Source organism: Lutjanus erythropterus, chromosome 17 (genome assembly GCF_056507025.1).
Source record: "Lutjanus erythropterus isolate fLutEry1 chromosome 17, fLutEry1.hap2, whole genome shotgun sequence".
Classification (NCBI taxonomy): domain Eukaryota; kingdom Metazoa; phylum Chordata; class Actinopteri; order Lutjaniformes; family Lutjanidae; genus Lutjanus; species Lutjanus erythropterus.
In genome coordinates, this window is record NC_139333.1 from 12,518,037 (window position 1) to 12,524,353 (window position 6,317).

The 6,317-nt window shown below is 38.7% G+C and overlaps 1 pseudogene across 1 annotated transcript; it reads left to right on the top strand.

The window, feature by feature from the left end:
* The first annotated feature begins 45 nt into the window (after positions 1–45).
* On the top strand, positions 46–4,829 carry LOC146311837 (uncharacterized; annotated as a pseudogene). Its single transcript, XR_014772193.1, has 4 exons — positions 46–296; positions 673–889; positions 2,291–2,440; positions 3,668–4,829. The product of XR_014772193.1 is annotated as an uncharacterized LOC146311837 (transcript).
* The last annotated feature ends 1,488 nt before the right edge of the window (positions 4,830–6,317 follow it).

Genomic DNA, 6,317 nt, shown 5'->3' on the forward strand with positions numbered 1-6,317 from the left:
CAAGCTTACAAAGCACTGTGCCAGAGCAGAACTTTGCTAAAAAATATTCTGTCACATCAGTTTATTTTTCTCTTTTGTAAAACTGTTTTGTCCGTCTCAGCAGTGCTTGTATGAGCCATTTTCTAAATGTGTGTACCTGTGTGGAAGAGTACCTACGAGTGTCCCGGTGGAAATATTAAGTGTCTGGGGAGTCCAGTTGTCTTGGATGCAGTCTCACTTCAGTCAGCCAGAGAGGCAGAGAGGACAGGACCAACACCCGGCTGAGAGACACAACGACATCCTCGCTTCGACCTCAGGTAAACACAATGGACAAGATCGATATAAAATGTTGTCTTTGTGTGTAGGATAGGGTTTATTAGATAGTTTATTCAGTAGTTTCAGAGGCCTCTTTGTAGAGCAGGAAGAGTTGGGTTTGCTACATACTGGTAGGAAATTATAACTACGGAGAAGCTGTTGTGTGACAACAATTTCAATATTGGTTGGACTATTAATGAGTTACATAACTATTTATGTTGGGCTTTGAAACTCCCTTTCCAGCCCTGTTAGCAGCCAGGCGAGATCATGTATATACTGAACTTTCAAAATAAGTAACCCTTAGTAGAAAATCTTCACATAAAAATAATATTTATGTTTACTTTGAATAAATTTTTGCACATATCTCTTCATTTGTAGGTGTACCAGTGGATGACCCACATGGCGGGCCTGGCAGCTCTCTGCCTGCTGCTGGTCTTTCCACTGAGCAGCTCCCAGAGCACCCTGCAGTCTGAGCAGCAGATCGGCGCCCATCAGGCCCAGGCGGCACCTCCTCCACCACCCCCTCCTCCTCCACCGCAAATACGGGACCTGCTCAGTAAAAAGGAAACCACTCATTTAAATGCAAAGCAGACATGTAAGTGTAGTTTCCAGAATAGCTGAAAATATGCATGAATAAGCTGCACACTATTAATATCAGAACATTGTGTTCTCACCAATCTTAAGACCGAGTTTCTGCGGGTTCCTGAAAAGTCTATAATCCAATAATCTGAATTTTAGGCCTTAAAATGTCTTGAAATGCATTAAATATAAATTTGACAGGTCTTAAAAATGTACCTATTTGTTTAAGTCACTTTAATAGAATTTCATTAACTTCAGTCTTGCTTTTGCTTTTAAATGCATTAAATGCACTACAAAACAAAACCAGTGCAGAACCAACAAGCACTAATGCAAACTGTGCATTTTTTCTAATTCCAAACACAACACACAACAAATTAAACCCTTCAAGTAAAATACATGAATTTCTGCAGTGGAAGTCCTTAGACTGGACAAACACTGGACTCAGATGTGGGATATTTTGGTCCAGTGTTGTGTTTTTACAGGGTTACTGCAGGTCCCTAAAATGCTGTAAAATGTCTAAAATCTAAAATAATCTGAATTTTAGGTCTTTAAATATCTTTCATATGTCTTAAATTGAATTATAAAGTCAACATTGCTTGTGTAAAGGTACACTTAAATATGTTATGGAAAAAATGTATTTATCACACTGTAATAACTACAAAATCAATCCAACATTGACACAATAACCACTAATGTAAACTGTGCTTGTACTTTTTTGCCACTATGGACGCTAAATAAGACTTAAATTGCATCCACAATGGTCTTAAAAAGGCCTTAAAAAGTCTTAAATTTAACTTATTAAAACCTGCAGAAATTCTGTTAAGAGTAAATGTATTTCAGTTTGTGGAGTGACTGATGAAATGCAGCAGAGTCTTTGCTGAAACAGAGTAAAACTATCTAACTGTTTAAGAAGATGTAGAAAATAATCATTTCTGTAAGGTGCAATGATGAGGAAGAGGCCTTGTTTGTCACAAGAATGTGACGTTTACTGATGATTATTATGTTTTTTTTCTTTTGTTTTCTCCCTGTGAATGTTGGGACATGACGGATAAGCATCTACATATTAATTATGTGTATGTATAAAGAGGATGATGGACACTGGGGTGGACTATTCATGATAAATATTAAGTATAGAAAAGGACTGGATAAGTATTTTACTTCCTCCTGCTCCTTTTCAAACACTGACTTACAAATGTACTTAAAGGGACAGTTCAGCCCAAAATCCAAAATAACAATTTTTCCCCTGACCTGTAGTGTTGTTTATCCATATATATATTTTATACATCTGTTCTAACCGAAGAAAGTGCGCCTAAATCAGACAAAGACTTGTAGATGAAAGCCTCTCTCATTTTGAACAAGATCTGTGTGTGAAACCTCTGACTCTGACCGTCTTTGTCATGTGTTTGCGCCTCCACAGATGCCCATTCAGACAAAGATAATGCCAAAGTGGGTCTGTTCATCGCTGCAGCCATGGGAACCTTCGCTCTGATGGCTGCAGTGTACTGTATCTACAACAAATTCTACACCAAACAGCAGTACCTGCACACCCAACTTCACGATGACTCAGGTAGATTGACAGATTTATATTAGATTGGTATTGATTAGAGCCTGTCAGAAACCTGTATGGGCATGACTTCCCGTAATTCTAATTTTTTTGTCCATGTAAAAATACCCATCTTATCTGCCTACACTACAAAGTGGCACCGCAACAAAGACAGCTGTCAACTGAAACAAAAGTGACAACTATAAGCATAGAAACTTCTCTCACAGTGTGACAAAATGAGGCTAAAGATTTAAATAGAAACCATCAACTCATCAGCAGACACAAAGAGAGAGACTTCCATCGAGAGAGAACTGGACTCATCAACATCTGATCTTTTTCCCTCTCTTGTCTCTTTGGTATCATTTGTTTTAAAGCATCACAGGGCGGCTGGGTTATCAAACACAAGCGGGCTATGTCGTGTCTATTGATGTGGTGCAACGTGACTTCTTGGTACTAAAGCTCTTCCTGCTTGCTTCCATTTTGAGGCACCAAGAAATGATCGTGCCGTGTGCAGATTTAATAATAGAAATACAACAGCGAATGTGTATATGCAGTAGATGTTAAATATAGACACAGAAACATGTGTGATCATAATCAATCATTAACTGCAACTTAATGGTGTGTTGTGTTCTAAGCTGTGAGCTGATTTAAGAAAAATAATGTGAAGTTAAAGGCATAGTCCAGATTATTTAAAGTGAGGTTGTATGAGGTACTTATCGATAGTATACAGTAGATGCCGGTTGACACACCCCCAGTTTGGAGAAGTAGTGAGGAGTACCAGCATGGAAGCTAAACAATTAACTACTGTGGACAGGATCAGCAACAAAAGGTAATTTAGACACTTAAAAAAGGTCCACCAACAAAAATCCATATCAGTTTAAGTCTATGCAATATTTATAATATTTTCACTGCTTTACTCCATATTCTGCAAGGTAAAATCAATGATTTCACCTATGGCGTTTGGTTGGTTTGGAGTGAGCAACATTTGGCTCATGTAACCTTGGTTTCCCGTCAGAAAAGGCTGTCTGATGGCAAAGTTAAGTAGTAAAAATATTCCAAATATAGCATATTCTTACCCTGAACTGCACTTCATTGCTTAGCTTCTGTGCTGGTGCCCCTCTCTGGTTCTCCTAGATGGAGGTATGTTAAGCAGTGTTAGCTAATACACTGATCATTTAAAAGTACCTCATTACAACCCTACATCAAATAATGGGAACGATCTCTTTAACTTTCTTGTATCTCTCTCCGTAGATTTAACCACAGACCCCATGGACCCTCCCCATGTGTTTTTCCATGCCTCTTCTGACTCCAGCGCAGTAGATGTGCGTAGAGCTGGTGGTTATGGCTCACTCTCAGACACTCCATCCATCATCTCTGTGCCACCCAGCCTGTCTCCTCCTCCCTCTGCCATGCCTTTCCCTCCCCTCTTCCTCTCCTCTCACTCTCTGAGAACTATATCAGCCAAGGATCTGGAGAAGAGCTGTATCTGATATTGAGTGATTAGGTTAGCAGTGTGAGACTTCTGAATGACAGTCAAAAGGAAGTAGTTGTTATTTGAATGTGCACGTTATTCTCCATTATCTTAACACATCAGACAAAGCTTTAATTTTTTGCAGGGAAATTTGGCTAAAATATTAAGATGCTTTTATCACCCAAGTGTGGCTATTTACATTCCGGTTGCATGGCAGATTAAACCATGATCTTTTCCTAAAAATACGCAAGTACTTTTGTTTCCTAAACTTACGCACCCTGTGACTAAAAAGTAAAAATGATAAGTCAACTAAGTCTAAAAATAAAAAGTCAACACTGACTTGTAGTTTCACACGTGACTCAAACCTCTGTTTCCTCTAGTCAGAGTCCGACTCCAGCCTTCTGGCGGGAGGCGGGGCAGTCCTGTGATTAACCCATTTATCCAACAACATCTGCTCTACAGAGACATTTTTGTTCATCATATTGAAACTAGAGGGCTGGGTTTAAATAGCTGAATAGCTGCTGTGTGACTATTTTCACCCCGGTGCAAATAAACACTCTATCAAAGGGCATGCATCAGTTTCAGATCTAAAAAATGGGTCTGTCCATTCATCCCTACCCAAAATCAAGGTTTTTGAACAGCAGGAAAGTGCAGAAGAAAAGAAGGGTCTTTTCCCAGCAACATTTGGTGGTAGAATATACAGAAGAGTCCTTTGATTCCCTGTTGTGATGCAAGCAGAAGTATCTCATCAATTTCCTGCAGCTGCCATATCTGCTGCTTATCACTGTTTACCATGAACCGCCATGTTGAGCTTTCACTGTCAATCACCACCACCAAATCTGCCTTAAATATCAGCCTGTGCCTCACATCTGTATGAACTCTCATGTGTGCCGTATGTTTGTACAACTAGATCTTTCTAATACCATCCATCTTTTTAATAGTCATCCAAAAGAAATAAACTGTCCAAAGATGAAAGAAATGTTGTCTTGCTCATTTTTACTTTTTATGGACAATAATTATAGTCCCATGGTTTAGTGTTTTTTTCCCATGAGCTCTAATGCCAACAGGTATAACTGAATATTTAAGCAAAATATATGGTCAAAAGGCTAATACTTGGCACATATAAAATCCCAGAGTTAAATAGATCAATTTGTTTTTAGGGTGGTAAACAGGAGTCTCTGATGTGTTTTGCGCCTCTTAAGATAGACGCCATATTGTCAAAAATCAGAAGTTCATACAATGATTTAAATTTACCAAACAAACCCATATATGCACTCAACAATTATTATGTTAATTCTTAACAGGGTGGATGGCCCAATAGGAGCACTGACAGAAAGGCGAAACTTGGAGAAAAGGGCACTACCATGAATCTGTCTGCTGCTTCAGCACCCTGGACAGCTCCATGGATTTATCAATACACAGCACAGTTTGGCTGCTGATATTTCAGAGCCTTGGCCGCGACCGTAGATTCTAACTTGCACAAACATCAGTCTGACAAAGGATCAATGAGTCAAGCAGACTAGACAACATATAACATCTTCAACTAAACAACCTGTCTGCCCCTGCACTCTCTTTATTCCAGATTCAGGTGTGCCATGTGAGGTCAGCCCTCAGAATAAAAACATGTTTGTCCCACTTTCCATGCAAGGATGGAAAAAGTGAATTGAAGTACTTCTTGTCATTCTGCAGTCAATCTGCACATTGGTAGATTGCAGTGTTGGAAAAACTACTTCAAAACCACAATTTACCAAACTACTGGCTACTTCACAATGAAAAGTAGGTAAACCACATCTTAACTACTAACTTAGCTTGTCAAACAAAAACTACTTTCAAAAGTAGTTCATCTACACATATACTACATTATGAGACTACTTCAGAGACTAGAACACTTGTTGAGGTGGAGTGAGGAAAAAAACAACATTTTTAGGGAAATTAATAGAATTCAGTCATAGATATCTTGGTCACAAACTGCAGGTGATTTTGATCAAATAGCAGCTGATTATCAGTAAATGACAACTGTGGTCAGTGAGCTGTGGCATAGTGCCATTTTGTGTGATTAAAATAAAAGTCACAAGAAAATGAAGTTTGTGATTAACATCTGAAACCTAAATTACATGACTCAAAGTGATTAACTCCCAAATAGGCTACTGAGATTTACTGCCATCCAACTACTGCAAACTGAACTAAATGTAGTTAACTAGACCACAACGCTGGCAGGGAAAGCCACACACTTATACACTCACACTTATGTGCACTCCCTGACACTTAATCACTTCAAGTAATTTTTTAACAAAGAAATGTCAAAATTCTGATTCCAGCTTCTTAAATGTGAACATTTTCTGGTTTCTTCACTCTGTTATGGAATTAAACCAAATATCTTTTGGGTTGTGGATGTAACAAGACTTTTCATCTTAGAATGTGGGAAATACT